Source organism: Chlorocebus sabaeus, chromosome 16, assembly GCF_047675955.1.
Source record: "Chlorocebus sabaeus isolate Y175 chromosome 16, mChlSab1.0.hap1, whole genome shotgun sequence".
NCBI lineage: Eukaryota > Metazoa > Chordata > Mammalia > Primates > Cercopithecidae > Chlorocebus > Chlorocebus sabaeus.
The window spans coordinates 72,666,015-72,677,871 of record NC_132919.1 but is presented as its reverse complement, the minus strand read 5'-3'; positions in this window follow the sequence as shown (position 1 = coordinate 72,677,871).

Genomic DNA, 11,857 nt, shown 5'->3' with positions numbered 1-11,857 from the left:
TCTAAAATGTGACTTCTTTCATTTCCAGATAGCTTGAATACAGGTATCTACCAGTGATGTTGGGTGGATAATAAATAATACTAATACTTGGCTACTTACATAAAGACAGTGTTGCCTATTTTTCAAAACTTTTTTCTTTTTTTTTTTTTTCATCAATTATATTATACCCTTCTCCCCAAGAGATGGACAGAAAAGCATTGTTAATCTCCTTTTACAGATGAGGAAAAACAAGATCAGAGGTGCTAACAGTGCTACAGCCTAGTGCCAGGTCTTCTGTCCCCAATTCTGGGTTTTCCCCAAGCCCATGTTTCTCCTTTCTCACAATCTTTACTTCTTCTTCTGACCCTCCCCACCACAAAATACTTTTAATTCTGGAAAAGAAACCCAGCTGCACACTGCTACATTTGACCTTCATGCAGTCAGAAGCTTTGGATGATTCCCCATCCAAAATATTAGAGATGAAATGAAAGCAAAGTAGGCATCTGACAAAAGTTGATTTTTCTCTTCTGCATTTTAGGACCTCAAGTAATGTTTTTCCAGAAACTGCTATTATGCCATAGATTCACTGTACCTTCAGCAACATAGACATACGATCTGGCAAATTAAAAATCTCCTAACCTACACCCCAGATCGCTGCCTATATTTAAGAAAAGAATCTAGGGTGGACACAGTGTTTTTTTCTGTGTTGAGTCTTCTGTGATGGAGCTGGGATGTGTGGGAGCAGAGAACCGTGCAGGTGGGTGGAGCACATGGCAGATGAGGCTCTGTCAGCAATGGGAGGGGGCCTCCACTTTAGCATCCCCGCCCCTGCTCCTCTCAGAGGGTTGCCTTTCATTGCATTCAGCTGTGATGGTAGCAAGAGCATGGGCACACTGAGGACGAGGAGAGAGGGAGCCTTGTGCTCTCTCTGTATCTGAGGGAGGACAGCACAGGTTATGGAGCAGTCTGCAGAGAGGCCAGCTCATCAGGGAAGCGCTTGTGTTCCACCTTGGGCTTTGATGAATAATCCTAAGCAGAGCTACTATATGTCACACTATGGAATGTTCCAAGTAGGTGACCATGTTTTCAAAAGATGTCTTTCTTCCTTTTGTTGTTGCCATTTCATAGGTTTAGGTTTGGGTGTATGTTTCTCCTCTCTGACTGGCACTTGAATGTTTGCTAACTCCTACTCTGTGTGACCGGGGTGTACAGCTGTGAGTTGATGCATGCCATCCTATCATCTTTCATTATCAAAGCAGTCTCTTCTTTTTTGACAATAGAAGAAGCATCTGTAGGGAATCCAGAAGGTGCCTTCATAAAGGTGTTACAAGCCCGGAAGAAGCACAGGAGCACTGAGCTGACTACTGAGCCGGAGGTACCCTCAAACAGCAATAGCATCAACTTGTCCGGCTTTGGGAGTGAGCAGCTAGACTCAGTGACGAGAGCTTGTGTTATATCTCAGTGAAAAATCTGTAAGATATGGAATCAATGTTATGTTCCTTAAACTGCTTTTTTCAAAAGTACAAGATGGCGATAGGCCCCTGGGTATTTAGAAAAACAAAATGCAAAGAGCCCCTCTCTTCAACCTGCCTCCAACAACTCAACTTATGAAAATAAATTGAGAAAGCTTTATTTTCTGGAAAATGTGTTAGATGCAGAAATTCAAGAAAACAATGAGGTTGAAAGGGAAGAAGAAACTGCCATGCTTATACAGCCTAGCCTTTTAGGTCCCAAATTTAAATGCCCAGTCTTTCAAAGGAAATTAGAAACTGTCCAACCACAGGAAAACAGCCTGGCAAAGATTCAAAGTGTCGGCAAAAGCCTGCGGAGAATCAACAGTCCTCATGGGCCCAAGGAGCATCCAGAAGAGGCACTTTGAAGAGGTGGGAGAGTGGAGCATCAGGAGAGAACAGGGCGCCTGGGCATTTGTGAAGAATGCTGCCAAAGAAAAGTCTCAGGAGTCCAGCCCCAAGGGAGCTGGAACAGCCTCACATGGTGCAGGGGCCAAGAAGTTAACCAAGAAGCACTTCATCTCCCACCCCCCATCAAATGATGCCAAGGAGACTAACTCTTAAGGGGACTGATGTAAAATGCTTCTGCCCAGCACAGGTGTGCAGTTTGTTCACCGCACAAGAGCACTTGGCCGAGGGGGTGAGTGGGGCTGAAAATCCTGCCCATGCTCCATGCTGAGCCACATACAAATCCTGCCCATGCTCCATGCTGAGCTCCGGAGACATTGTGGGGCCCTTCCGGACAGACATGGAGGGCTTCTGAAAGTCCCGCATGCATGGAATTATTTTCAAGACCCCAGGTATGTGGTCTGCAGTGGTTCTTCTCACTGTGATTATGGACTAAGGTACTCATTTAGTCCTAATAAGACCAGAGAAGCACATTGTGAGAGGCGTGGGAAATGGCAGCATCGCTCACTGTCTTGTGCGTGTGTCTCCCCAGAGGCATTTTCAGATTTCTGCCACGTAGGAGATGCTCATGGTGAACTGAAACTCAGGTACATTGGAGGATTCATTGCTGTGGCCAGAGAAAGCAGAGGACACGCAAAATGCATATTTCCCTTTCTGTCTTCCAGGATGGCTTTTTCTAGTTAAGACAATCACTCTGGCTTAGGGATATGTACAGACTCCCCAGTGCTACATGCGTGAAAAACATGGCACAGAAATGTCACGGCAAGGAGTCTTCCAACAAGAATGACATCTTTCACAAGGACGTGGAGTAAACCACAGAGCCTTCACGGTTCCCATCTAAAATCAGGAGGGGATGAAAAGGTGAATTGCTCCTTTCAAGAATCAACAACCTTGGCATTTTAATTTCTATCCCAGGGGCAGCAAAGCCCAAACAGAGAAGACTCAAACCAGAAAGTCGTCCGGCTGCTGAGCGGGAGGAGTGTGAGGTCCCCTGGGAGGACCTCAGGCTTCAGGCCTCTGCAAACTTGGGAAACCGCTGCTGAGGTCCTTCCAGCTCCACAGTCCCCAGGCTGGTGACTGATAGGGGAATATGGAGGACAGCTGACCACCACAGCCTGCATGTCTGCTGCTAGCAGGGAGGAAAGGATGACTTCTACCTCCTTTCCATATTCCAAATTTCACATGACTGCATTTTTTTGGCAGCACCCTGCTGGCAAGGGAGCCTTGACGTGTGGTTCCTGGGCTTCCAGCACCTGCACAGAAAGGGGTGAAATGAGTGTCACGAGCAGCCACCACTCTGCAGCACAACTCCACATCCAGGCATGATGGGGAGCCCCACTTGGAGGTGTCCTGGTGCCCTACCCACTTTTTGGTAGGCATTTGGGTGTCCAAGTCTTTGCAGAAGAAGCAGGCTATGGTGGAGTAACGTGGTGGAGAGGCCTGGAGAGGTGTCATTCTAGCTGGGCAGTGGGTGACACGCAGTCATCCCCTTAGTGAATGCTGGGCCGGCTGCTGTGCTCTGTGTCTCCCTGCAGGCCTGCGGATCCACCAGGGGGCTCCATTCCTTCTGGGCCAAGGCTGAAGAAGCCGCGGCTGCACCAGAGAAGGGCATCTGGGTGAAGGTGGAAGCCCACGTGGGCCCGCAGAACTGCCTAAGGCATCTTCAGGTGAGAGCTCAGAACTGGCAGGCTTTCATTTCTGCTTCATTCCATGGCCAAAGCAAGCCACGTGGGCAAGTCTGAAGCCAGGGGTGGGAAAGTACCCTCCACCTACAATGAAACCATGGCAAGCAGTAGGTGCAAAGAGGGCTGAGGAATTGGGGCCAGTAGTTCTATCTATCCCAGTGAGTGAGGAGCCCTGCTTTGGGGGTTGCACAGCTTGGGTCTGTTCTTGCAGTGGTGTCTGTCACTATGAACACACCACCATGGATTGCCATCAGGTCAGGGACCCTGACAAGGCAAGAATCATGTCCTCCTCTGCACACAACCCCACTCCCTTCCCCACCATGCCTAACGCCAAGCCCGGCCCTCAGGGATGACTCAGAAATATTACTGAGAGCATTTTAGGCCATTCCTTCATTATCCCCATGTGACTTGTTGATAAAGATAAGTTCCTCTTCAAAGTTCACCTTTTTGAATAAAAGGGATTTCTTTAAATATTTCTTTTAAATCTCCACAGCTTTTCATATCTCACACTAACAGATCTTTTATTCTACTAATAATTATTTGTTAAGCCCAAGTAGTTGTTAAATGGAGTAAAATAATAAGTATATTTTGTGTTCTTATATTGTAACCAAGGCCTGTCTCATTTGTTCCCTAAGTCTGTCCAGACATGCCTGAACATGCCCAGGCATGTTCCAGCTTGCAGCCTATGCCCCTTCCTTATTTGGAAATGTTATAGCCTCCCTAGTTTCCTGTAAAAAATCCCCTCTCTTCCTTTGTTCCCCATTGTACCTTTACCTATTTAGGAAAATTTCAAGGTTTTAGCCAGTCGGGATCAGTTTAGATTGTGAGGTCCAGCTCCAACCAATGGAGGTAGGACACAGCAGTAGAAGCCCAATGCGTCAGGGATAAAAACTCCTGCCTTTCTTTGTTCAGTGTGCTCTCGTGGCAATCCACCTTCCAAGAAGCACCCTTTCTGCAGAAAGTAAATTTGCCTTGCTGAGAAAATTATTTGTCCAAGTGCTGGTTCTTCTTTGTGGCACCGAGGAACAAGCATTTGTTTGTAACACTTGTTATGAAATGTAGATTGGACTGGGCGCTGTGGCTCACACCTGTAATCCCAGCACTTTGGGAGTCTAAGGCAAGTGTATCACCTGAGGTCAGGAGTTCAAGACCAGTCTGGGCAACATGGTGAAACCCCGTCTCTACTGAAAATACAAAAATTAGCTAGGCATGGTGGTGTGTGCCTGTAATTCCAGCTACTCGGGAGGCTGAGGCAGGATAATAGCTTGAGCCCCGGAGGTGGTTGTTGCATTGAGCTGAGATTGTGCCATTGCACTCCAGCCTAGGTGACAGAGTGAGACTCTGTCTCAAAAAAAAAAAAAAAAGAAAGAAAAGAAAAAGAAAATATACACTTATTTCCTACAGTTCAGCACATAGTGCTAAGTATTTCCCCTGTAAGCTGTAAACAGATGCTGCCATTTGAAACTGGGATCTGTCCCCAGATCTGTCAGACCACCAAATCCCATGTCTACTGCCACTCTTCAGAAGAAAGGGTTCATACAGAGCCAAACACCAAGGCAGGTTAGTGAAATTTCTCTAAAGGTCATTTAAAGCTGGAAAGAGGCTCACCACCTGAAATGCACTAAGAGGAAGGCTGTCCAGGGATCCAGATGGACTTAAGGACAATTTTTTTTTGACACAGTCTCATTCTGTCTTCCAAGCTGGAGTTCTGTGGTGCAAACTTGGCTTACTGCAAGCCTCAAGCTCCTGGGCTCAGGTGATCCTCCCACCTCAGCTTCCCAAGTAGCTGGTACTACAATCATGTGCCACCATGCCCAATTAATTTTTAAAATTTTTTTGTAGAGATGGGGTCTCCCTGTGTTGCTCAGTCTAGTCTTAAACTCCTGGACTCAAGTGATCCTCCTGCCCCTGCCCCTCAAAGTGCTAGGATTACAGGCATGAGCCAAAGCACCTGTCCTCTTAAGGACAATTTTAAGAACACGGAGGCTCACTGTCAGAGCGCCTGCTGCTCTACAAAGCCCCTTGGCCCCTCTCACCAGGACAAAAGCAAGATCAGCCCCATATGTTTTGCCTTAATGGCCATCTTTCTCAGGAGACTCTGCTCTTTAAAGGAGAACCACTTAGAACTATAATTAACCCTAAAGAATGCCACCAGCACTACCGAATGCCAGGCATGGGCCACATGGGTGGCGAGTATATTTTAGAGCAGTGATTAATGGTAAATTATTTCCCTCAGCCCCTAAAGTTGACTATTCAATGTTAAACTATCTCAGACTCAGGACAACAAAAGTGGAGGCATGAGGAACCTAGGGTTGTTTTGAAGTGTCTTGGTTACAGTATATGTAGAAGATTTTAGAGCTTGTTGTAAAAACATGATGACCCATGGCTCTCCAGGCTGGGTGAGGGATTGCCTTTGTAAATTACAAGAGGATATTATGCAGCAGTTTTAAAAAATGAGGCAGACTAGGCCAGGTGCAGTGGCTCATTCCTGTAATCCCAGCACTTTGGGAGGCCAAGGTAGGCGGATCACCTGAGGTTGGGAGTTCAAGACCAGCCTGACAAACGTGGAGAAACCCTGTCTCTACTAAAAATACAAGAGCAAAACTCTGTCACAAAAAAAAAAAAAAAAAAAAAGGGGGGGGGTGGGGCAAAGACTAGGGCAATCTGTCTCCAAACTACATAGGCGCTGTTAAGGGAACACAGCAAGATGTAGTAGGGCATGTATCATATGCTACTGTGTACCTTGCATTAGCTATACAGAACTGTGTGGTCCAATACAGTAGCCACTAGCCACATATGGTTACTTACTTGTAAATTTAGGCCAGGCACGGTGGCTCATGCCTGTAATCCCAGCACTTTGGGAGGCCAAGGTGGGAGGATAACTTGAGGCCACAGCCTGGGCAATACTGAAACCATTTTTCTACAAAAAAATTTAAAAATGTAAAAATTGGCCAGGCACGGTGGCTTGTGCCTGTAATCCCAGCACTTTGGGAGGCCGAGGCAGGCGGATCACCTGAGGTCAGGAGTTTGAGACCAGCCTGCCAAAATGTAGTGAAATCCTGTCTCTACTAAAAAATACAAAAATTAGCCAGGCATGGTGGTGCACATCTGTAGTCTCAGCTACTTGGGAAGCTGAGGCTGAATCGCTTGAACTTGGGACACAGAGGTAGCAGTGAACTGAGATAGTGCCACTGCACTCCAGCCTGGGCGACAGAGCAAGAAAAAAAAAAGTAGCCAAACATGATGGTGTGCATCTGTAGTCCCAGCAACTCAGGAAGCTGAGGTGGGAGGTCTTGAGCCCAGGAGGTCAAGGTGGCAGTGAGCTATGATCGCACTATTGAACTCCAGCCTGGGCAACAGAGTAAGGCCCTATCTCAAAAAATAAATTTAAATTTAAATTAATACAAATTAAATACATTTTAAAAGTCAGCTCCAGCTGGATGTGGTAGCGCACACCTATAATCCCAGTTCTTTGGGAGGCCAAGGTAGGAGGATCGCTTGAGGCCAGGAGTTTGAGACCAGTCTTGCCTACATGGCAAAACCCCATCTCTACTAAAAATACAAAAAATTAGCCGGGCGTGGTGGTGGGCACCTGTAATCCCAGCTACTTGGGAGGCTGAGGCAGGAGAATCGCTTGAACCCGGGAGGCAGAGGTTTCAGTGAGGTGAGATGAGCCATTACACTCCAGCCTGGGCAACAAGAGCAAAAGTCTGTCTAAAAAATAAAAATAATTTTAAAGGAATATTTGTCAGAGAATCAGGATAGAACATACTTTATTTAACAGCATGTTAGTTTAATTTATAATTTGCAGCTATTGAGACAGATGACCTGTGGTATCCATCTGTCCTCTTGCCCTGAGCTGCACATCCAGACTTGACTCATAGGCCCCAGCCTGGGTTTTCCGGTTCTTTGAATAGGTAGGAATCTACCAGGGCTCATGTTTTTCGCAGCTGCAGGGCTGGGTTGGAGGGTCCCTCTGGTTCCCCTTTGAATGTTGCAGAAACCAAATTTCTAGCATGTGGTCCTGGACTATGGAAACCTCTCCCCCTGCCTGGAACTCTCACTCTCCAGACGAGTTCATTCAGGTCATCTGAGGCCCCTGTAGATTTTTGGCCACAAATGGTTCCTCATAAAGTAGTGCCCCCAGGATGTTCAGCCTCCTCCCTGCCCCTGCAGGCTTCCTATCCCAGGGTGCCATGTGCTGTTGCCCTCCTGGGAAGAGAAGTCTGGAGGGGCACAGGGCAGCACTGCCCGCTTAGAAGCTCCTTGGGCTTTCTGTCAGATCCTGTCGCCCTGTTCCAGAGGGAAGAGTGGGCTGTCAGTAACAAAATGTTTTCTCTTTTGCCCCTTTTTTGCTACAGTTGGTAGAAATTCGTCCCAGACTTCCTTGGTAACTAATGATGTTGGGATGTTGTGGTCTTCACTGGGAGGAGACAGGTTGTCAGGTCACCATTTCACAGATGGTTGACCCGATGCCAACCATAACAGGCAGGTCTTCTTTGGCTGCAACTGATAGAAGCCCAATTCAAACATGTTCTGTGAGTGGGGACATTTACTGAACCTCAGAATTGAAGGAAGTGGAAGGTTGTGTTTGGGTCCCGGAAAGGGTTAACCGTGGGACTGGAATCCCATCCAGACTCCACTCCCTCTTCACGGAGTCTTAGCGTCTCAGAGTCTTAGCGTCTCTGTGTCCTCTGGCCCAGCACCCACAGGCTTCTTGTGAGAAGCTGAGCAGCTTTACTTGCTTCTACTTCCAAAAGTAGTGACTGGCACACAAGCATTCCTATGCCTATGTGGGGGTGGTAGGGGACAGGGCCCTGGGACTTGCAGGCCCCACTAAAGCCCCATGAGGGAAGGAGTTCCCCCAAAGGTGGTGCTGTTCCCAGACAGGAAGGGAACAGTCAGTGCTCTCCACCGTGTCCCGCCCAGCATTGTCCTTACAGATGTCACCTGTCCTTCCAGGCCCAGCTGCTATTTCTGCCTGACACTTGGCCAATTTGCATGGTTAAAACCAGCGTATTTCCAGGAGATGGATGATGTTACAGAACTGGGGTTCCAGAAGGCTAGGGTGGCCCGGCACTCCCGCCTTCTTTAGAACACGGAGAGCTATTAGTTAGACAGGGCTGAAGCGTAGGTGGCAAGGAAGAAGATGCTCCTACTGCAGACGGCCTTGTTCTACAAGTCCTCCCAGAAATCCCTGGGCCAGCTGGAACCCAGGGTCAGAGAGGGGTGGGATAGAGGTAGGCTGTGAAAGGGGGTGGGAACACACCTTCTGGAACCACTGTCTTCCTTGAGGGGACCTCGAGAGGGGGCTTAATGGGCAAGGATGGAGGTTCCTGCTTACCGAGGCTCAGTGACATCAATCTCTGAGGGACCCTCCTGAGTCAGTGTGGGGTAGTCCGTTGTTTGCCTGAAATTCTAACTTACCAGGGGATCTTGTAAATTTTATTTGCTAAATCTGTCAGCTCTGGGGGTAGGAGGATGAGAAAAGCAAAAGAATGGCCCCAAGCTCAGGCCACTGTGGAGTGAGACAGAACAAGAGACCAGAGAGGAAACAAGTCCACCAGGGTAGCCATCTTGTCCGAGCGGAAGCCGCCTGACACCTGAAGGCAGTAGATGGAAGAACTCAGGCCTCTGCCTCCTCAGCAGCATACACTTAGTTTAGGGGAAGGACATACCTTCCCTCAGTGACAGAAATAGCCCCAGATTTTCAGTCTTCACAATCTACACATCTGACAAAGGACTAATATCCAGAATCTACAATGAACTCAAAGCAGTAAGAAAAAAAAAAATTCCCATCAAAAAGTGTACTAAGGACATGAATAGACAATTCTCAAAAGAAGATAGACAAATGGTCAACAAACATATGAAAAAATGCTCAACATCACTAACGATCAGCGAAATGCAAATCAAAGCCACAGTGTGATACCACCTTGCTCCTGTAAGAATGGCCATAATTTTTTTAAAAAATCGAAAAACAGATGTTGGCGTGGTGCAGTGATCAGGGAACATTTCTACACTGCTGATGGGAATGTAAACTAGTACAGCCGCTAAGGAAAACAGTGTGGAGATTCCTTAAAGAACTAAAAGTAGAATTACCATTTGATCCAGCAATCCCACTACTGGGTATCTACCCAGAGGAAAAGAAGTCATTATTTGAAAAAGATACTTGAACACACATGTTTATAGCAGCACAATTCACAATTGCAAAATCATGGAACCAACCCAAATGCCCATCAATCAACAAGTGGATAAAGAAACTGGTGTATATATATATATGATGGAATATGATGGAATACTACACAGCCTTAAAAAGGAATGAATTAACAGCATTTGCAGTGAGCTGGATGAGATTGGAGATTATTGTTCTACGTGAAGGCCAGTGGAGGAAAGGCCAGAGGGCTAGCAGTGAAGGGGATTCTGGGCATTGCTCTACATGGGAGACTCTGCAAGAACTATGTCATGTGTGTGGAGAAGTTACTGAGTGTGAGGCAAGAGCCATGTCTTTTTTCTTCGCAGGGTAGACAGGAGATTGCACTCCTCATGCCGGCCCCTCTCCTACTAGCTGACAGGATGCTGCCTAGGATGAAACAGGGTGCGTGGGCACAATGGAGTCAGTCCAAGACTCCTGTTCTCACTCAGGGATTCTTCATTTCTTCTTCCTATTGCTTCCACTTCATGTTATTTTCTTCCCTTTCCATTTACAAGTAAAACTGACCAGAGCCCCAGGAATAAATGGTTTTCTTGGCTTCCTCCTTGCTCCCATCTGGACCCAGTCCCCTGGTTCCTGTCTGTCATTTGCAAACCAAGAGGACCACAATAAACAAATCTCCATATGTTTTGAAATATTAAAGCATTCACTCTGCAAAGAATCTGTCAATTTATTCATTATTAATTCTACATATATTTGAGTACATAAAACAGTAGGAGTGTACTAGGTACGAGAAGGAAGATAAAACAGAACTATTTTTCTTGAGGTGTTCATAATCTAGGTGGAGAAGCAGAGATATCCACAAACATTATAAGAGATTATTAAATGTATAATAAAATCAATAATTATTGCTTTGAAACAATATCGGCGTCCAAAAATTCTTCTGAATAATAATTTTTGAAGTAAAACAGAAAGCTCAAAAGTAGGCAATGGGTGGGGCTAAGGGTATGGTATTGGGGTGGAGAAAGTAGTGATGGGATGGAGAAATAGTGGCAGATGCCAATGATTTGGGGGTAATTTGGGAGAATAGGCTAGGATCTAGATGATTTAAAAAACTTCTCTGAACAGGATCTGGTTTGCTTGGGGGGTGCTGATGTGGAGTAGAACATGTTTAAAGAAAAGGCAAAGGCAGAAAAGTGACAGTTGAAGGAATGTCCAGCATAGAGCCACCATCAGTAATGTCTCACCAAACTGGGGTTTTATCTTGGACCACTCATTTCTCTACCTCTGAGTCTTAACTGCTTCTACTATAAAAGGAGAGATTTGACTATTCAGTGGTTCCCAGACTTTTGTTTTTCACAGGTCATAAAATGTAAAAAAAATTAAACCTGATATTTTTAATTTTTAATTATGATATCCAAGTAATAGCATTGAAACAACTATCCTCTATTTATCAGCATCTTTTCATAAAGGGAGGTCATACTTGTAGAAGAATGGAGTGGAATCTATTTTATGAAATTATTAAAAACCTGATTGTATTTTCCACATTGTCCTCATTTTGTAGAGTAGGGGTGGAAACTTTATCATGGCATGGGTCTGAAGACAATTATTTAGAAACCACAAGAGACTTGTCCTGCTGGGTCTCATCTGGCTCTGACGTTCTTTTTTTTTTTTTTTTTTTTTTTAATTTTATTATACTTTAAGTTCTAGGGTACATGTGCACAATGTGCAGGTTTGTTACATATGTATACATGTGCCATGTTGGTGTGCTGCACCCATCAACTCGTCAGCACCCATCGACTCATCATTTACATCAGGTATAACTCCCAATGCCATCCCTCCCCCCTACCCCTAGGCTCTGACATTCTAGGATTAAAGTAAAGAGCAGTAGGACCCACTTTCCCTCTTGTGCTACTGAAACTGCCTTTACAAAAATTATGACAATTTTGACCTAACTGACTCCATCTTGCTTCTAACCTCCAAGCTGCCCTTGCTCATTCCTGGGCACAGGCCAAGCTAACTATGGGAGGAATTTAGTTTACTGTTTAACTTTGAAACAAAGATGACAGTCCCTTCCTAAAACAAATCACCTCCTTGCTTGGGAATCAGACCTCCTTTGTAAG